Raw genomic sequence first — 22,222 nt, forward strand, 5'->3', positions numbered from 1 at the left:
GCATTTAACACAGAGGAATACAGAAGCAGCTTTATTTGATCAAGTATAAGTGAGTCTTGTATAATGGCATATCATACATATTGTAAATACAAAATACAGGAGAAACCTTGCTGAGAATGACTGTAAGAAAGACAACAATAGAGATGTAAAAGTGGGAGCTAACAGGGATGACTAGACACTACATAGGTTTGCTAGGGTAATTCACTGTGTCAAATCTTACAGGAATAATAATCACACGTTTATCCTTTTCATGGAGACATTTTATAATTTCTAACTGAAATGACAAAAGACATTGCTATGTGAATCCAAAAGACACTTGTATTTAGAGCGAAGACTTATTTAGATGTATCTTTTACATTTCTCCCAGCCTTTGATTCATACACATGGACAAACAAATTAAGGTTAGCATGCCAAAGACTTAAACTGGGTTTGAGTTTGTGACCTTTTTTGCTGAACAACAGAGAAAAAAGATCTGAAAGATTTAGGAAAAAAAAACAATTATAAAAAAATATTAGAATTTCAGGTCCTGTCTAAGTTGAAAGACTCTATCGCCAGGTATACGACAGGTAGTACCAGCAAAATATTCACATTGGTGTTACCAGAATCCTAGTGTAGACAAAGTTCTGGCAACTTTCAGTATTTTTACCACGGTATTAGTGAAATCTACTACAGAGTATAATGCAAGTTATGTTACTCAAAGAGAAAATACAAATTATGATTATTTTGCAATAGAGTATGAAACTAAGGCAAGAACTGGGTTTTTAGGAGAGATTTGAAGATGGTGAGGACACCTGGCACATACACATGGAGAAGGAAGCAGTCAAAAAGTTGTATGGAGGCAATGAAGGCAGCAAACAAGACAGAGAGCAAGGGACAAGGTAGAAAGTGATGGGTGAAGAGATGGAAGCATGGGTAGAATCTTAAATGTGAGGACATGTAGTCTGAATTTTCTGTGGAAAGAGATGGAGCTAGTGAAAGTGTTGGAACAAAGTGTTGGTATTTTAGCACAGCAGGAGACAAAGATGATTATTTTAGCTACTGAATGTTGGATACTGATAAAGCTAGAGGGGATTTCTGGTAACCTTGAAGGTTGCAGATCCACTCTGAATGCTTCAAGAGAAGAGAATCATAGAGAGGCAATATTCGGCAAGCTCCCATCCTTATCATGGGTGAGTTTTACTCCACATAACATACCCCTGGATCCTGCCTCTGAGTCTAGAAAAATTATGCTTTTTAGGGTTGGTCTACACTACAGATTTAAGTTGATGTAAGGTAACTTACATTGACCTATGTCAGTGTCTACACTACAGCCTTCCTCCAGCCGAGGTAAGTGCTCTACTATACTGACATCATAACTCCATCTCCACAAAAGGCATAGCGTGTATGTTGGTGTAGTTAGGGCGATGCAGTGTCTTATAGACACTGCATTCCTTACATTGGCTGTTGGCTGGCTCCACTGGAGCCGTGAAATGACAAGAAAGCCGGCTCCTGGCTCCGCAACTGTGTGTCTGCTCCAAGCCAGGCTGCCACCCAGGCTCCCAGCTTGGGCTGCCACCCGGGTATCACAATCCCCACCAGAAGCATAGCAGCTGACTGGACTCCAGTCATGGAGCTCCCTGATGGAGGCGAGACGCCCCGGATGGCTGCCCCACCATTCCTAGCTGGGAGCAGGGAGGCGAGAAGCCCAGGGGCAGCGGGGCTCCTGATGGGGAGCTGCGTGGAGCTGAGAGTCATAGACGGTGCATCATATCATATAATATTATATTATATTATAATATATTATATATTATTAATATATATATTATAATATATCATATTATATATATATTTATAAATTAAGAAATCACTATTATTGTGTGTGTGGGTGAGCATACGTGCACACACATGCACACCCAAAGCAATCAGCACATGTTCATGGCCTAGTGTTTTCTGTACTGATCTGATTCTCCATGAAGGTGAATAAGGGGAACAGGGGAAACAGTCATGATTTTATTTATTCAATTTCCCCTTTTGGAGTTGTCCGTACAATACTTCTTCAGACAGAGGTGCAAAACTGGGCTAAGAGATTGCTCTAAAAATATTTCAAGTGGTTAACGATCTTCCCGTCCTCAAAAAAGCTGGGCTTATTGTCTCTTCTATCCCATGAGCCTCCCCTGGGGCTCGCAGGATAGGTACTGGCCAATGGTTCAAGAATGGATTCCCCATAAGATCTAACCCTCTCTACCACATGGGATCCACATAGGTCAAATGGGTCTGCATTTCCCCTGGGATATCCGTAAGGATCCCTTTGTAGGAAGGCAGTGGCTGAAGGAGCTAGGTCTAAAGGCTACTGTGCTCTCTGATGTTGGCTGTGTTGTCCATGCTGTATCCAGAGCCTGAGGAAGGCAAAGGGGGAGGAGCTGGCTGAGCTCCACAGTCAGTAGTGCGGCTGCTGGTGAGGGCAATAGGGACATAGGGGGAATTCTCCATCTGGTGCACTGTCCTTCTAGCTTCACTTCCCCTCATGGTGATGGGGGAGGAGATACTTGCCCACAGAGCCAGTTTTCCAAATCTTGCCTGGGGAAGGGGTGCCAAGGCAACTCCACTCAGACTGACTGATAGAGGGAACTGCTCTCTGCCCACAGAACTCCCCCACTCTCAATAAGGGAATGAAGCAGGTAACAAAGACCCTTCTGGCTTTTCTTGGACTAGCTCTCTCCCTGAAGCCTGCAGAGGCACCAGCTGCTGCAAACATCACACAAGAGGAAGCAGAGCTGAGGGGCAAATCTCCCCAAAAGGCAAATGCAGCCCCAGGATGCAGCTGGGAATTAGACTGACACATTACTGAGTCAAACTGTTAGTCAGAAATCTGAACTCAAGTTTGGAATTTCCCTCAGAAAAGCCCTGCTGGCCACTGGGAAGGCAGAAAAAATGGAGGGAACTTCAGGGGCAAGGGCTGCTGCCAGTGATTGACAGGTCTGGTTCTGCCTGCAAGCAGGATGGAGTATTTATTGTATTGGCTGTATGGGCCTAACACAATAAAAAAAATTCATCTACCTTGGTAAATGACAGGAAACCAGGTTTGTGCAATGAGCCTATTTAATGTACCTTCAGCTTTTGGATATGACGTAGATTCCCCAACACTACCTTATTTCCAAGACACTCTAAGGAGGAATGTCTAGTGTGTCCTGGCACCCCATGCCCCACCTCATCTCACAGCTCAAGCAGGCATGTTAGTGGATCCCATCATCCGTTGCAGCAGACAGACAGATACAAGTATTACTAATCTTGCACTGAGATGGTACACTTTTTCTGCTAGGAGAATAGAATGCAGGGGTGAGGGATGGGAAAAGAGCCATAGCTGCTAAACGTATACCTCCTGCAGTGCCCTGGCAAAGCTTCTGACAGCATTTCTATAACTGTGTATAGGATGAGGATGATATGGGGTGCTATTCTACATTCCTATCAAAGAGTTAGACAGAAATCTTGTTCACTTAGAAAAAACAGCATATCTGAACCATTTCCACTGTAACAGAGGTGAGTCACCAAAGCAGCAACAAATACACTTCCAGGACATTAATATTACTTACTACATTGTAAGGCACATGTAAAATGGTCCCAGAAATTGGCTGCATCTCTCATTTGGCCTTAGGGTATGTCTACACTTAAAATGCTACAGCAGCACAACTGCAGGGCTATAGCGCTTCAGTGCAGACACTACCTACACAGATGGAAGGGGTTCTCCTGTCAGGAGAATTCACCTCCCTGAAAGGTAGTATCTAGGTCAATGAAAAAATTCATCTGTCAACCTACAGCTGTCTACACTGAGGATTAGGTTGGTATAGCTATGTCTCGCAGGGCTGTGGATTTTTCACACCTGAGAGATGTAGCTATACTGATGTAAGTTCCTAGTGCACACCAGGCCTTAGACATTTACATAGCTGGAGTCAGAGTGAAAAGATTTACTCTCTGTAAAACTATTTCGGTTTGGCTCCATTCAATCTTCAGACTGCATCACAGCCCCATGACAATCCATGCTCACCCAATCCGTCACAAAGGAAAGTTGTTTTACTACAGGATCACTTTCAGGGCTTCAAAAACTTGACAGTGAATAGAACAAATCTCAAAAAATCTGCACATTACACAGCAGCAGCATTTTCCTTATTATCAGATAGTCATTTCTCTAAGATCATTAAACCCCAAAGTGTGCAGAAGGTTCAGGCTCACTTGGTACTCACAGTCCTTAACCAGTTGGTTCTGCCCACCTCATCACAGCACACAGACAGCAAATTATCAAAAGCTTAAGGTTCAGGGAGCACTGCTCTTTGTAAGGGAAAATGAACACTCATTTTACTGAAGCCAACAGAAACCTGCTCTAAAAAGGCATCTAAGGGCGTAAAAAGCAACTGAGAGAGGACCTGTATTTGGTTCATACCTGTGGCTATGCTCCTCCCTCTAGAAGTTCCAGTCTTCACTCTGAAAGACAAGAATAAAAATAGACACTAGGTGCTATGGAGCTACAAGCAAAGATACCATGAATCATCAAGTAAACTGCAGTCCCTCTAAGCAGATATAGAACTGTGAATAGTAAAGTGAATTTATAATAGTAGAAATCATCATGAGGTATTCACCACCCCTTTTTAGATATCTTTTACAGAAAATGTTTGCACATTTTCAGAACTGTAGGGTGTGTGAAAGAGAACTGAAAACACAGGCTTATGGAATAGGAATTGTTTCACTGTCATAGTAGCTTCCTAGTGATATTGAGGTGGTTTGCCTTCTGGGTTCCCAAAACAGAACAAGCAGAACTGCTACCAGCACTACAGACAATCCTGGAGTCCCTTATTATACAGCCCCCTATTGCCAACACAATATAGCACGCCCATGAACCTGAAGATGGGAACACTGATATCAGATAGTGCAGATGGAAATGGTCTGGATTGGAACACACAACCAACAGCACAGCAAAAGGATTCTTTTACACCTTCAGCAAGTAAGCAGACAGGAAACATACAGAGATCTTGGCAATAGCCACATTTACTTGTATTTAATGAGACGAGAACATGATTCTCTTTTTGATGGCATAGGATTTCTGGTCGCAGCATCTGCCCCTCAACCCAACAGGAAGACTTGATCAGCCCGAGGGACATCAGTCTCATTACTAACAGGATTTAGAGGCATTTGTGATAGGCCTGCCTCATGTTTTAGTGGAAGCACAACATGAGGCTCTTTTGTTCAGGTTTAAATGTATTAGGGGTGGGGGAGAAGAACTGTGAATGGAGGGCATTTATCTCCTGAGAGGCTGAAGGGTTGACCCTTACCACCAACTAAAATTCATTACAATACAAATTGTCCTGTCTGCAACCAGGGTGCTAACACATTTTAAGAACACAATCCTTTTCCCAGTTTGGACACAGCCTTACCAAACTGTTCTTATGGCTGCCTAGTAAAACTGTTCAGAAAGTTTACCAACCCAAGTATCCTTTACCTTGTAATAGTGAAATATATAGTATTTAACTCACTTGATACAAAAAAAACCCTACCTATCTGGGGGTAAGCAGAATTTTGCAAGATTGTCTTAAGAGTGGTTATATTTTCCTTACTACAGGTCAAGCCTCACAACCTCTTGTTCTTTTCTCTTTAACTAGTTATGATAATTGATGCCGATCCGCTTTCTATGATTTTTTCATAATCCGAGACATTTATGACTTATTGTCATCCTCTTCTTCAGAATGAACATTCCTACTTCTCATAACCTTTCCTCATGGGTTTCTTCTTTAAAAGTGTGTGCTCTCCAAAATTCTTCCCAATTGTTTTAAGTCTTTTTATAAAATATTCTGCTCTAAACTGAACCCAGCCCCTAGGCATGGCCTAACAACACAAATATTCTTGTTTGTTATATTTAATCTCACCGGGACCGAGGAGTCTGAAAAAACAAAAAGTCTGAAGATCAGGAAAATGTGAAGGGTTCCACAAATAACTTTCAACTCCGTTTCAGTGAATAACTCCAAAATTGTGCATCAAATCTTATCTTTTTGAGAACATTACAGATAGCTCACTATTGGGCTTAGAACAGAAACATTACATAGAACTTATCAGAACATTTTATAAACATTAATTAAAAACTACAAGTTACATCCTTGATTATAGAATTTCTACTTGTGACTCTAGGATTTTGTCTGACCCCTCTTTTCTTTTTTTGAAGTAAACTTAAACAAAAAATTTTGTCCAAAAAATCTCAGCTTCCTACTGGCAACCCCAGTTTTTTGTTGTTTTTGTTTTTTTAACTCAGACCTCTGACGGATATTTATAAGCCTCACAAAGTAGCAGAGGTGTCATGAGATCTAAGGTATACGTTTGTGGGACTTAGTTTTAGTAAGGCCTGAAATAAGCAGCTCACTGTGCTTACAAATGTTGCAGGACAACATGATACTATAACTTCTTAGAGGCTTCAGATATGGCTCTTCTCATGCCAGATATAAGCATGTGACCTCTTGAGAATTAGTCTTAACATTCTGTGGAAGTTACAAGCACTGCCACTAGCCAGGGAAATCCATAGTGCATGGGCATCAATTCTTATTGAAGTCAAAAGCAAAAATTCTGTCTCTTTGTACTATCCAGAAAAATGAGGCTCCAAGAGTAAGTAACAAATCTGACAATCATCCTTGAGAGCCCTGGGGAATGTTCCTCTGGTAAGCATTTGTCATTTGATTAAAAAATGTTTCAATATGGCTTGTTTTAACCAAACTTGTAACCTAACTATATTGTCCATTTTATGTAAGTTTATACAGGTCTGGCCCCAAGGCTGAAAAGTCTGACAACTCCCTCCTTTCTCAAAGGAAATTAGAACTCAGCTTCCTGTGCTCTGGTGATGAACTGCTCTTGGAAGATGCCACTTCTCTATTCAAGTACGCATGGGGTAGCAAAGTCTGTATAACAGGCAGGGAAAGGTCTTGTATTCACTGAGGATTTACCCCATTATCAGTCTTTGGTGGCCAACCAATGTTAGAACTGCATGGGTAAAACACCTACTAGAGACAGGAAAACATACTATAAGCTGCACCTTGCATCTGTGCAGTTTACTCTGGTTTCAAACAGTTGTGAACTGCACTGGTACAAATTGTGGCTGAGGGCTTGTCTAGACATGGAAGTGTTTCCAGAATAAGACTGCGTGAATTTAAGGTAAAATAGCTATTTTGGAATAACAATAAGGACACTTTTTCAGAATTCCAAAGTGGATTAGGCTAATTCAGAAAAAGGCACTCTTATTCCAAATAATCACAGATAGAACTATTCAAGAATAGCTATTCCAGAAAAACTGCATGTGTAGACAAGCCCTTACAATAGTTTACCATATCTATACAAGGGGTTTGCACCGGTGCAGTTAAATAGGTGGCTGGCCACCAGTGTCTGAAATTCCCAGTGTAGATAAAGTCTGTATTTGTCACAGTGTTCAGATGTCATGATTCTTTGTATTATCTAGATCCCCGGGATTCATTTTTTTCCTTAAACCTCACCGTCAAAGGCCTTGTCTACATACAAAGATAAGTTGACCTATGTTAGGTCGACTTACAGCCACTGTATTAATTACTGCAGTGTCTGATGTCTGCACTGCCCTCCTTGGGTTGGTGGTGTGTGTCCTCCACCAGAAGCATTTCAACCGACCTAAGAGGGGCAGTGTGGGGAGCTGAGACCCCATTCCCTCAGCTCTGTTGGAAGCTCCCTACCAGGAGTCGAGCTGTGCCTCCCCCCACATTCCCAGCAGCCCAGGGCTTCTCACCCTGCTCCAACCACTCAAGCGGGGGGCAGCTGGGTTCTAGCTGCCAGGCTTTCTTGTCAATTTCACAGCTTTGAAATTGATAAGAATGACAGTCAACAGCTGATGTAAGGAACACAGTGTCTATACTGACACTGCATGGCCCTAACTACACAGAAATAAGTGAGGTGGTTTTATTATGTCGGCATAGCAGGGGAGTTACATGGATGGGAGGAGCATTTCAGTATGTACACTTCCACTGTTTTGTCAACGAAAGCTGACTTTTATTGACAAAACTCTGTAGTACAGACCAGCCCAAATAAATAGCATCACTGGGGGGCATATTTCACCACATCTCTTTTTGCAAAGAGAAAAATTCTGCTGTTTCCTTTGCCCTGCAAGAGTGTGCATCTGGCTGTAGATTCTGTTTCCAACCTCCCCTATGGAGTATGTGCGGGAATTCTACCACGGTCTACCTTTCTCAAAGAGGAACAAAGACTATACCACTACGTATTTCATGCAAGGATGCAGGAGTGAGAAAAGATACAACTGCTTATGAAGAAACAGTTGCCTCTGATGGGACACCAGTTAAATAGGATTGCTACTGCTACTGAAAAGAGTGGCTCAGGGCCTTGGGCCCCAGAACATGGAGGTAAGGACAGCAGCTTTATCAATTCTTCACCCCTAAGTGGCACACCGGTCACATTTTCCAAATTCTCAGGCCCTGATCTACAGAGTTATGTTGGCAAAGCTACAGCACCACCATTGCTATAGTCCCTAGAACATAGACATGGCTTAAGTCATCTCAACACACTGGAATGCCTACAGGAGACATTCCCTGACCAGTGAGCATACCCTGCCCTTTTACTGCACCCCCCCTCCCAACTAAGTTTACTGAGATTTAAATTAATTGATTCCTTATAGCTTGTTCTAGCAATAAATGTTCATTAATTGTCTAAATTAGCATTTATAATCATATTGGCTAGCTAAATAATTGGCAATCAATTAACTTGAGTTAAAACAGGACCACAAACTCTAGTTTAGAATGATATACCTTAGGGACCCAAACAGTCAGTGTAAATCTGGATTTACTGCAGATTTACACCATAGTAATGCCAAAAGAATTCAGCCCAATACAAGGCATCAGTGTACAGGATCTATCCCTTATTCAAGGCCTGATCTGAAGCCAAGCAAAGTTAATGGGAGTCTTTCCGTTGAATTCAATGAACCATGGCTGACGCCCTCACTATATACCAAGCAAACTACAGCTAATGATCCTGTATAGGGCGGTAAGAGGGGTGGGGAATAGCATGAGATCATGTAATTAAAGACTTCAGTAATGTATGCACATAAAGGGACAGCGTTAAGGTTGTGTCTGGTATTAACTTTCGCATTCCCTGACTCAAATGTTTCATTCTGCAACCTTAACTCTCTATTAATAGTTCTTGTATTGAATTTATTAAGCTTTTTTTTTTTTAAAGAAATAATAAAACAAAGAAATACCATGTGTAACTATTTGCTAGATAGTAGCAGAACACTGTCTTTCTGCAAAGCTCGGGATGTGTTTTGCAGACCAAAACATACCTATTTTCTCCTCCTGAAGATGTGTCTCATTTTAAAAACTAGCAGTTCCTAGAGACTGAAGACCCAAACATGGATTTTTTTTTTAATAGATCAGAATAAACAGAGAATAAGAGCTTCAGGGATTTTTTGGCCAGATTAATCCTTTGTTTTCTCTACAGAACTTTAAAGCAATTAAATCAGAGAAGTTCAGATTCTCCTACATATAACTTTATTTATGCTTTATTTCTAGGAGGCACAACTGAATAAGACTTCTTTACTAATTTCTTTTTATGTTCATTTATCTGACCTATCGTACTGGTGAAGGCTCACTATGGATGATACACTGCAGAGAATGCTTCTGCTATATCTGCCAATAAAGTGGAAGTAAAACATCCCTAATGGTTTAAATTTTCTTAAGATACATAAAATCAAATTCTTTGCTGGTGTAAATCGATGCAGCTTATTTGACTTGGATGGAGTTTCACCCATTTACATTAGCAGAGAATTTGGCTTATACTGTATTTAAAAGAGTGAATGCTGATTTACACAGCTTCCAAAGATAAATCAATTTCTTGTTGCGTTTCTGTGTACTAGATGGTACCATACCTCTGGTGTTGCTGTGGGAATCATAACTTTGGAATTTCCTAACTTTTGTGAAATTGAAAACCTCATCCTTGGCACTGCAGCAAAAGAGGGTTTTTTCATGTCATTTAACTGTATTTTTTTCACTCTGGGCTTATCATTCCAGTTTTTATATAATTTTTCCCTTCGTGCCACAATTATTATTTATTTATATAAATGTCCGAAGTGTGCTAAGAACTATACAAAACATAGAAGACACATGGTTCAAGAATTTACAATCTAAACATGGGAGAGAGGGAAATAGTAAGGGTGTGGGAAAGTGTTAACACTTACAAGTGATACATTTTACTCAGAATCACCTTGGCTTTAGTGTCACCCCCAACAAGGACTTTGTCTTGTTTGAAGAAATGTGATATGGCAAGAAAGTCACTTGAAAGTCATCTACTGAGTATGGAGAAAAAACCTTTCAGTCTTTGCTGATTTAAACTGCCTTTCATCCATAAACAACACGCAGGGCCCTCCCTGGGCCTGCCTAACATCCCCTCCAGTCAAGCTTTCCTGCCATGATTAATGTTCACTGACAGCTGTGCCAGGGCAATTTTACATTCTCTCCATGATTCTCTAAAGCCCTGCCAGATTTCCCTGCTGTGCTGGATCTGAGTCTGTTACCTGATTCAAGACATTCATGGAGAGGGATGACCGCTTACTGCAGAGACCCAGTGTCTTTGCATTCAACTGCTGTCATGATTCAGAGAGTGTCCATGCACTTTGCCAAGCACTAGAGATTTTCAGCATTCATTAAGTTTCATACACAAGTTTTCAGTCACTCCTCACGTATAGATTTCTCCTTCTATTCTTTCCATTCACTCTTTCTGCAGGGCACAGTGTGACATTAGCTGTATTCCACCATAAAAGGAGGAAACTGGATAAACTTCATGTCAAAACAAGCGCTATAAATATAGCTATTGGTTGAACATCTTAATGAGGAACCAAAACAGCTACAAGATCCTCTTACACCTCTTGTAGGATTCTAGGAGACTCCATACATAACATCTCCTGAACAGAAAAAGTGTCAAGAATCTAGGTGTGGTGATTCACATGCCATAACTCCTTCTCCCTGCCCCCATGTCAGCAGCAGGGCTCACCTCCTCTTCCCAGAACTGGCAAGAGGGCTCCTGCACAGTCACATCACACATCAAGTCAGGTACTGAATTTATTATACATTCTGAAAAGACAGTTTGTTATTGCATAGTCCCATACACGGGGGTTAAGTTCAAAGTAAGACTCCAGGTATCACATATTAATCCCCAATGCCTCTCATTCAACTTTGGGGGGCTTTATTCCAGAGAATGAGGGAGGTCAGTGCTCAACAAAAGGTGAGACTGAACAGGGTGGGAAAGTAATGACAGAAATAAGCTAAGAGTGTCAGAGTTCATATCTGTATTCCCTACAGTCCATTCTCCCTGGATTTGTCCTATTTAGTTTTAAAACATCCCAATTAAAGAGGCTTCCACTATTTCCCTAGAGAGAATGTTCCACAGTATTATAAACCTTGCTGTCAGAGTGTTGCACCTGATGTTCATCTTTTCGTTGTCCTTTGCTCAGTTTCATTCCACTATTCCTAGTTATACTCTTGGACAATTCCTCATTATCCCAGGGCTTCCTTTTTAAAAATTTGCAAACAATGAGGACATCATACTTGGCCAACCTGTACCTATTTAGTTCATTTAATATTTCCTTGAAGCCTTCATTTCTGTGTGTTGGATTAATCTTGCATTCTCCATCTTGAATCTAATTATTTTCCTGCTCATATTTAACCTACCTTTGTCTTTCCAGAGTATATCATCTGTAATTGAAGTTTAGCAACATTTGTGAATTATATTAACATGTTGTCTACTTTCCCTTCTAAATCATTAATGAAGATATTTAATAAAACTGAACCTAACATCTCTGCATTACCAAAACATACTTCCCATCAATCCAATACATTATTGTTTATATTACTAAGGCCCTTCTTAACTTGCGATACTTCAGAAATGGCAGATTCCACAATATAGGCTTCCACTGCAATTTGGACAGTGGGTATACTGGGTGGCTGACAGTGGAAAATTGAATAAAAGTAATGATGGACTTTATTGCCACAAATAATAAGGTCCGTTATTATTTTTCCGCAATCTTCCATGTCTTGTCCACAACTCAGCTGCAATTTTTTAATTTTTTTTTAAAACAATTATCCCACAATTCAAGTAGGGCCTTAATTATTACCCTTTTTACCAGTTTTCAGGGAAAAATAGGAATTCCTTAATTTTAGGAGGACATCAGCCAGAATAAAATCAGAAATAAGCTTTCTTCTACAACTTTTAAAATAATTATTTTAAAGAATGCTAGACATAGGTTAGATTCCCCCACCTTCAACCCTGCTTTGGTGTGCTAGTCCCTACAAACAGGCATGAAACAACCTTTTTAGTAGGTATTAAATGGATTTGTGGGCCTTCTCCCTTAGGACTACTCAAGCTTACACTATATTTTCAAGTAGGATTTTCTGACTACCAATACCTAAAGCATTATGTTATGTGGCATGGCTCCTTTGAACCAAAAGGATTAGGCACAGCCCCAAGTGGTTCTCTTCCAGCCATCAGGATATAGCAGCAAGGCAGATTTTACCGCACTGAAAAATGCATCAGCTTTTCAAGAAATGGAACTTATGAGTGTAGCTCAGCACACCATCATCCTCTGACATTCTGTCATTATTAAACTGTGTAAAAGATGGCAGATTCCATATTATCTCCTGCCATTCTATGGCCAGGTCATATCTTGCTCATTGGCTCCAGTGCACCAGATAAATATATATAATCTCCCCAACACAATACCCATATATTCTGACTCCTATCACAGACTGGACTGGCCAATGAGAATTGACAGTGCTTTTTGCCATACTCTCATATATATGCCTTCCAAGAATCATCTCATATTATCTATTCCTACTCTCTCAATATGGGAAACTGGCAAAGGCAAGGAGGGTACTGGGAAGCATTCCAAAGGTCAGGGAAGAGATTGGTAACCCTGAAGTACCTGAGACCAGCAAGCTGCATTGAGTAATGTTCCTATTTTACTTTTAATTAGCATTTTACACTAAGACTTGTTCCAATTTAATCTCTGCTACTCTGCACTTGCTGGTGCACATGAAGGAGAGTATGCCTGTTGTGGGACACAGAATGGACAAGCAGGAATAAGTAGAGGCAGGGAGCTCTGAGAAGATGTGGCAATATCTTTGGTACTCCTCACGGGCTTGCAAGGAGGAGGGTTTGAAACTCCAGAAGCCACTATGAAATGAACATCACAGGACTACCAGATGGACGAACAACTGTCAGCATGTGTACAATACACAACTAACAATGATCAGAAATCAGCGACAAAATACACCGCCACTTGTTAAGTAGGCAGCCCCAGAGTGAAATGCCCCTCTGTGACACAGATCTAACAATGTCTTCTCTCCTCTTCCCAAATATGTCTACAGACAGACCTGTGGAGACTTGAGTCCCCAATTTAGCCCCAAAACATGCTTGTTTCCTCCAGGAGGTGATGGGTCCCACCCTGCTAGCTACAAACATTTCAGATATTTGAAACATGCTGAGGACACTGCAACACTAGGAAAGAAGTCAACTCAGATCTGTTCCCTAGAACACTCAAGGAAGATTGGTGTGAACACCTCTCCTTTTACTTTCCACACATGAATCAGCAGAAATCTCTAGTAGCCAAAATTCCAAAGACTTAGGGCCTGATTTCCAGAAGTGCAGGACACCCACAGCTCCAGCTGCAGTGACCAGGACCTGTAAGTGGTCAGCACCAGATCTTAAGTCTGGTCTATTCTTAGGAAAAATTTTCAAAAGATCACACCACTGCTAATGAGTGGTGCAGTTGCCACCACTGTTTTCAGCATCATTTCACTAACCCTTCTCAGAGTAAGTCTTATCAACACTGTGTTTACAACAGTGTCAGCAGCTGGTAGCCTGTCTACACAATGCTAAACATCTGTACCAGTTCAGCTGAACTAGTATTAAATGTAAGACACTTTTCAAAAATGTCCCTGGTGTAAACAGGGTCTCAGTGTGAGGGTCACATAAATGCTCAGTAAGAGAGAACAAAGTTACAATTTCCAGCTGTTCCTAATAAGGCATTCCATGTAGGCACAACCTCCACCACCACCTTCAACCTGCATTAATTCCTCAATCCAAAAAAAGCTTATAGAATTATAGGGCTGGAAGAGACCTCGAGAGGTCATCTAGTCCAGTCCCCTGCACCCATGGCAGGACTAAGTAATATCTAGACCAGCAGTTCTCAACCTTTTTTCCCCCCCCCTGAGTACCACTCAGGAAAAAAAAAGGAGGGGGGGGGAAGACTTGTGGCGGCGGCGAGGTTTCGCTGCGGGGGAAGGGGGCGGGGGGGGGACTTTCGGCAGCGGCGGGTTACATGGGGGGAACAATGCCCTCCACCAAAACCCTTCCGCCATTTGCCCCTTTTTGGCGGCAGGGTTTTGCGAGGGTGAGTTGGTGGGCACTTCCGGCGGCGGATTCGGCGGCGCGGTACGGCTCGCGTACTATCCAGCCTTCTCCAAAGTACCACAGGTTGAGAACCGCTGATCTAGACCATCCCTGACAGGTGTTTGTCTAACCTGCTCTGAAAAATCTCCAATTACAGGCAATTTATTCCAGTGCTTAATTACCGACAGTTAGGAAGTTTCTCCTAATGACCAGCCTAAAATGCCTTTGCTGCAATTGAACTCCATGGCTTCTTGTCTTATCCTCAGAGGTTAAGGAGAACAATTTTTCTCCCTGCTCCTTGTAACAACCTTTTATGTACTTGAAAACTGTTATGTCCCCCCGCCCCCTCCGTCTTCTCTTCTCCAGACTAAACAAACCCATTTTTTCAATCTCTCCTCATAGATCATGTTTTCTAGACCTTTAATAATTTTGTTGCTCTTCTCCAGACTTTCCCCAATTTGTCCATGTCTTTCCTGAAATGTGGCACCCAGAACTGGACACAATACTCCAGCTGAGGCCTAATCAACACGGAGTAGAGCAGAAAAATTACTACTCATATCTTACTTACAACACTCCTGCTAATACATCCCAGAATCATGTTCGCTTTTTTTGCAACAGCATTACACTGTTGACTCATATTTAGCTTGTTGTCCACTATGACCCCCAGATCCCTTTCCGCAGTACTCCTTCCTAGGCAGTCATTTTCCATTTTGTACGAGTGCAACTGATTGTTCCTTCCTTGACAGGGTCTGGCCCCTTATTAATCCTGCTTATCCACAAGTGGCAGAGAAAGCATGCAGCTTGTCTGGTACAGTATTTACCTTTCAATAATCCTCAGGGCAGTCAGAGTGACAGCAGCTCTTCTAGGGTAGGGTCTAATATCAGTTCCCAAGACAAGCAGGGCCATCAAAGCTCCTCAGAGAGGAGCAGCCCTCTTTTGGGGGCTTGCAGCATTGCCGTTCTGGTGCGATTACCCACCCACTGCACTCTTTCCCAGCATGGGAACAGCTATACTCATTCCACTGCCAGTCCTAGATTCACAACTTCCATGGACTTCATCTTACAAGAAAACCCACACAAACAGATCACCTTTCACGTGGAAATCAGTCCTCCCCAGAAACACAGACAGACAGACGGACGGACGGACGCAAGGACAGAGACTGCAAGCCCTGGCTCACAATTCTGATCAGCAAATACGACTGTGCACAAGATCAGCCACACAGCCTAGCTAGCTAGTGTACTGCTGCTGTACAAATATAGAAAGCAGAAAGTGGAACAACAGCTTCAGCAGAACAGATTCTGCTCAGCTTTCTCAGAGGGAGGAGCAGGGAGTTGAGCAGCTTTACCCATACATGGTCGCTGCAAGGGGCCATTGCTGAGACAAGTTTCTTCTCACACATTCATTCACCGTCAGACTATGCTGGAGAAGGAACAGAATTAAGGTCCATGGAAGGAAAAAAGTACACTATGAACTTTGCTTTAAGTAAGGTTTGACAGAGTCAACATATCCAACAAAATCCTGACAATACCAAGTCTGGCACCAAAGGGAAACCTTAATGCCAAGGAAAATCCTAAAATTTATCCACATTCCTGTTCTGCTATCTGCACCTGCCCAGTCAGCCATTCAGACTGCTTTCAAATTGATTTATAGCAATAATTTTGATCTGGCAATTATTTTGGTACTTTCCTAAACTGGCTAATACAAACTTTCCCCTTGGTTGGTATAAACAGAGACATGTTAGAAATCTGGGCTCCCTACTAGATTACTACATCTTAAACTTATAACAGTGAACATTCTCACATAAATGTAATTTTTCATATTCTTTTTAGAAAAAGAAAAAACCTGACCCAGCTTAACATGCAAGCCCTTGTTTTAAGATCACAGGAGTTCTGGCACTGAAAGAGAGCAGGAATTTAACTCTATGTCCCAAGCCCCATATGCTCCACAGAAAGCATGACATAAATTCTGGGGCATGATCCCTGCAGTGCTGTGGTATGGCAGACTGCAAATTTTGTGGCAGCTTCAAACAATGTATGTTCTTCATTAAATATGAAAATAGTATAATCAATATAGCGAGCCTCTCTTAGTTATTTGGCTATTACATTCAATTTTGCCACAGATTTTTGTACTCATATTGTAGAAGTTAGTAGGGACAAAAGTTGAAGTTTTGGTAGATAAGTAAGGGGCAGCTGAGACTTTCAGCACCAATGGAGCATGGGAGCTAGACTGGAACAGAGATAAGCACATTAGCTGAATATTTCTGCTAAACAATCATCAGTAAAAGAAACAACGTTGACATTTAAACTCCTCTTTCAGTTTCAGAGCTAACACCCTATTGAGATTAACTCAGTACTTCATATCTCTTGTACAGCTATTTCTTCAGACTGTCTGCAAACTCCAGAGGACAACTCTGCATCAGTTACATTCTGGCCAGATTTTCAAGGTTTTCTTCACAAGAAAGGCTACAATACAATACAATTCAATGGTTCTGATCCTGCTCCTATTGAAATCAATAGTAAAATTCCCAAAAATGTTAGTGGTGTGGGGTCAGGCCAACGTTTTAAAAACATGAATTCTGAAGCACAATTTTGCACTAAAGGATTAATTTTGTGACAAGTTTCACAGCCATGGAAGACGCAGAACTCTGTGTAGATCCTGCCTTTAATGACCAAACATCAAGTGTTTCAAAGGAAGGCATTTAAGAGATCTATGAGAATCTAACCCATGAGAATCAGGAAATTCTCATTTAAAATTCCCCAGTTCATTTTAACTATCTTCCCTTTGTTCATGTATCCCTGAAGTTAATTATTATTGGGAAGTCAAAATTGCATTTTGTGCTTCAAAAAAACAAATAAGAAACCAAGAGAAACCAGTCATGTCTCTGAAAAGCTTATTTATTAATCATGTTTATTATAGGAGAACTTAATGACCAAGCAAGAATGAGGCCCCACTGTGCTAAGCACTGTTCAAACACAGAGTAGTAGACAGTCTCTATTACTGTTTGTACAGTGCCTAACAACTTACAATCTAAACACTTGACACAGGTAGTGAGGTTCATAGACAAGAAAAACAGAGAAGGGGAAAGGAAGGAGGACAAATATTACAAGATAACCAGGTTCTTCATTAAGACAAATGCATGCCTTGATTACTTCAATTAGTTTTTTTTTTTTTAATTCACTTCTCATTTGTAACAACAGAAATGAGTTTTTGGACAGAACATAATAAAGAGAAGCAGGCTTAGTAAAAAGGTTTACAGCAGGTGTACTATGCACAAAGCAGGGATGTTTAAATGATGGGGAAACAAGATTTTTATAGTAATTTGTCTTCAGACAGCATTCAAACAGAACCATATGCAGTGTTCTAATTTCCTTCTCTACTACTGGAAGATCGCAGAATGTAACACCCTCCTACATAAAGCAGCATTGAATGATACCTGAACATCCAGTTTGTAACATTTTGCAAATGTATGAAAGCTGACCAGGGGGCTCCCCTGCAGAACTACTAACTGTGGTCCGTAACCTATATTTAAATCAGCTTCTGTACCAGATGACCAGAGGATAGCTAATGTGATGCCAATTTTTTAAAAAGGCTCCAGAGGTGATCCTGTCAATTATAGGCTAGTTAGCCTAACTTTAGTACCAGGCAAACTGGTTGAAACTATAGTAAAGAACAGAGTTATCAGACACATAGATGAACACAATTTGATGGGGAACAGTCAACATGGCTTTTGTAAAGGGAAATATCATGCCTCACCAATCTATTAGAATTCTTTGAGGACATATAGGACAAGGGTGATCCAGTGGATACAGTGTACTTGGACCTGTCCCTCACGAAAGGCTCTTAAGCAAAGTAAGTAGTCATGGGATAAGAGGGAAGGCCCTCTCATAAATCAGTAACTGGTTAAAAGACAGGAAACAAAGAATAGAAATAAATGGTCTGTTTTCAGAATGGAGAGAAGTAAATAGTGGTGTCCCCCAGACATCAGTACTGGGACTAGTGCTGTTCAGCATATTCATAAATGATCTAGAAAAAGGGCTTACTAGTGAGGTGGCAAAGTTTGCAGAGGATACAAAAATTACTCAAGATAGTTAACTCAAGATAGTTAAGACTGCGAAGAGTTACAAAGGAATCTAACAGAACTGGGTGACTGGGTAACTAAATGGCAGATGAAATTCAATGTTGACAAATGCAAAGTAATGCACACTGGAAAACATAATCCCAACTATTCATACAAAAGGATGGAATTTAACTGAGCTGTTACCACTCAAGAAAGAGATTTTGGAGTCATTGTGAGAGCACTGAGAGTACTCATACGTTCTGCATCACTTGCTTGAACATAAGCTAAGTTCTAGAACAGGAAGTATTAGGTCTGGTCTATACACAAAGTTGCACTAGTTTAACTGAAGGTATGAATTCAAACTGATTTAGTTAAACCTAAACAAAACAAAAAAATTCAGCCTAGACATGCTGGTTTAAACTTGGCTTATATTGGTTGAGCTTGTTTTGATAAATTAACAGGCAAGTTAAACTAATGTTTCTTGTTTTAAATCAATGTGTGCATGTGTCCACACGGGATTTTCACCGGTTTAACTAAAATGATTTTAAAAACATTTAAAGTTAAACTCAGGCAACTTGTGTGTGTAGCCTGAAACTTAATTTTCCTAGATGCTATGAGAATAGAGATGTCATAAAAAAAAGGGAAATGGGGTTGTCTGAGCCTCATTAAGAGTACTGCAGAACTATTGCCTTCTTGGCCAATGCAAAGCTACTAATACTGCCAGTGCCTTCTCCCTCCTGATCTTCTGGATAGATCTAAACAGCAAAGGGAAAATGTATATAGGAAGCCTACTGGCCACCTATGGGAGACTGCATCTGTGCCGATTGCCCTTGGATCCCTCTTTCGGGAGGAAAAGGAGGGAGGGGATCATGCAGTTTGTATGTGATGCAAATAGGTCTATCAGTGAGACCCTGAATTTCTTCAGTAGGAGTTGAAACACTTCTGGATGAAGATTCCACTCCACTTGATCTGGTTGTTCTCTGCTTAGCCAGTCTATCATAATGTTTTTCTTTCCCTGAATATGTAGAGGTCAGATACACTGGAAATTTCACTCTGCTGAGGACATCAAAAGGTACACTTCCTTTTACAGGGATGATGACTTTGTCCCACCCTGCTGACATAAGCCATTGCATTGGTGTTGTCTGTCATGATTAAGACCTGGGAGCTATTCACCCATGGGAGGAGGGCTCTGAATCCATAATGAATTGCCCTGAGTTTTAACCAATTTATACTGCGTTTCCTCTCTGCAGTCCAAGTTCCTTGTACTGACTGACTTCACTGCTGTGTTAGCTCCCCATTCTTTGAATCTGGCATCAGTGAATGCACCATTCTGTCTAGCTCAGCTATAGAAAATACCTTCACAGAATGAGTGCTAAGCCATTATCTTAGACAGTTTATTATGCTCTGAATGAAGAAGTTGAACTCTCCTGGCAGAAAAGGATAGAATGTGCAGAGTAGGACAGCAGAAAAGACAGGAGAGCTCTCATGTGCACTAGGACTCACGGTAGTGTGTCACACATAACACAAGCATCCCCAATAACAACAGGGAATGGACTGAAACATCATGGAGGCTTCTAACCATCTTTATCAATAAAATTAGTCTGTCTTGTCTCTCCTGAGAAATAAAGACCTGGGAAGATGATGTGTTGATTTTCATTAACAGATGAGCTAATCATTGTGGAGGGGCTTTCTTTCCAATCCATTATGGGCTTCCTTCCCAATTCATAGCTCTCACTCCCTCCATGATCTGGATTGTCCTCAGAATGTCTTGTTCAGCTTTGTTTCTGGATGAATCCCTTACCAACAGGTCAATGAACAGTGGACAGAGATGAACCCCTTTCCTGCATGAGGGCAACTGCCAAGACAATGAACATCTTTCTAAATAGCCGGGATAGTGATAAGCCAAAGGACAACAATCTGTATTGAAGTGATGAGGTCGAAAGGCAAAATGGAGAAATCTGCTGTGCGACTGATGAATGGGGATGTGGAGGTATGCATCTTATATGTCTACTGAGAACAGAAAGTCATCTTTGTATTCAGTGTGACTTTGGCATTTCCATTTTGAATCTGGGCTTTGTCAGAAACTGTTTGAGATTCTTCAGGTTCACTGCCCTGTTGTTGCTTCATTTCCTCTTGACCAAGAACAAATCCAAATACAAACTTTGCTCCCTTTTTGGGGCTGGGACTGGTTTTATTATCCCAATGTGCATTAGATGAAGAACAGCTGATTAAATCAGCCCCCCCCCCCCCCTTTTTTTTTTTTTTTTTTTTTTTTTTTTTTTTTTTTAAAAGGATTCTTGAAAGGAGAATGGATAAATCTGGAAGGAAGGGAACTGAGCAGATCCAATATATACCCTATTATGACTACCTTTAGAAACCACTTATCAGAGATGTTTCGACGCCAACATTCTGCAACTGGCGGAGACAATCACCTACACACTAGTCCACCTCAGCCTGTTTCAGCACTGAGTCACATATTATAAACTGAAGAACCAGATGACCTTGTGGAAACTACCTCTGAATGATTGCCTTTGGTTCTAGACCACTCTCTTCTAGAGTAGCTGGGTTTGTCTCGTCTCCTAAGCCTGATGTTCTGGAAAAAGCGCTTGTGTCTGGAATAGATTCCTGTGAAGAGTGGCAAGGAGCCTCAGAAACCAAGGAAAAATGGATTGGGGCAGGAGTTTGAGAGGGGGAGAGGGACAGGACTAGAAAGAAACAAAGGAATTGCCTCCGGATTGGTGGTCAATTCCACTCGCTTCAGAGGAAGATGGAAGAAACCCTGTAGTAAACACAGCAGAGTCTGCCTATAGAGAAGTTTCTTACTAACCATTGTCAGAGGCTGGGTTATGCCCTGAAGCCTGAATGTTTTACATCCCTTCTACTATTTTATTTCCTATTTAATGTAACTGTAGATGTTCTCATTTTCCATATAAACCTCTAATTCGTTTTGGAATTTTGCTAAACTTTTGACCTCTACTGTATCGTATTGCAGTGACTTCCACAAATAAATTATAGTGTACAAAAATATTTCTTGAGACCCTTTTCTATTAATCTTTTGACACGGTGAAAACTGAGTACATCATTCCTACCTTTTAGTTCCATAGCCAGCTTCTAATCCGTTACTGTACTTTGTCTTTCATGACTACTTAGCTTCTTTAACAGCCTTTTGTGAGTGATTTTGTCAAACACATTCTGAAAATCCAAATCATTCTCCTTTAATTCATGATATCAACATGTCTAAAAATTCTAACAGATTAAAGTATGATTTTCCTTTGCAAAAGCTGTGCTGGTTAGTCCATATGTCATACTCATCTATATGTTTTAATTCTATTTTTAAATATCATTCCAATTAATGTAGCTGATATCAAAATAAGGTTTATTGTTTTGTAATTTGTTGGGTCATCCCTCGCAACTTTTCTAAAGATATGTTGCCTTCCAGCTCTCTGGTACAACAGCTAATTGTAATGAGAAATGGCAGATTTTTTTGAGCAGTTCATTAAGTTTCTTCAAAACTCTTGGATGTATATCCTGCAATCCTGGTGATTTGCTGCTACTCATCAATTTGTTCCAGCACCTTTTCTTTTGATATCTCAATCACTGTCAGTATCTCATCTTTATAACCTGAAAAGTGCAAGTTCAGGGTAGGTATCTCCCCACCATCCATTGTGTTAAAAACATGCAAAGAAATAATTTAGGGACATACACTGGAGGGTAGATAGAGTGGAAGCCTGATCTTGGAGTGG

The 22,222-nt window shown here is 40.9% G+C and overlaps 1 protein-coding gene across 3 annotated transcripts in view; it reads right to left on the bottom strand.

The window, feature by feature from the left end:
• Nucleotides 1-22,222, bottom strand: part of CELF1 (CUGBP Elav-like family member 1) — an 81,618-nt gene that overhangs the window by 54,515 nt on the left and 4,881 nt on the right. For all 3 annotated transcript variants that reach the window (XM_067557718.1, XM_067557716.1, XM_067557715.1), the window contains exon 2: nucleotides 4,415-4,455. The gene's annotated coding sequence lies outside the window, so the exon portion shown is untranslated. The remainder of the gene's footprint in view (nucleotides 1-4,414; nucleotides 4,456-22,222) is intronic.

This window comes from Emydura macquarii, unplaced genomic scaffold, assembly GCF_026122565.2.
Source record: "Emydura macquarii macquarii isolate MOO-44397 ecotype Brisbane River unplaced genomic scaffold, CSIRO-AGI_Emac_v2 contig_1876, whole genome shotgun sequence".
In the NCBI taxonomy this organism is placed as follows: Eukaryota; Metazoa; Chordata; order Testudines; family Chelidae; genus Emydura; species Emydura macquarii.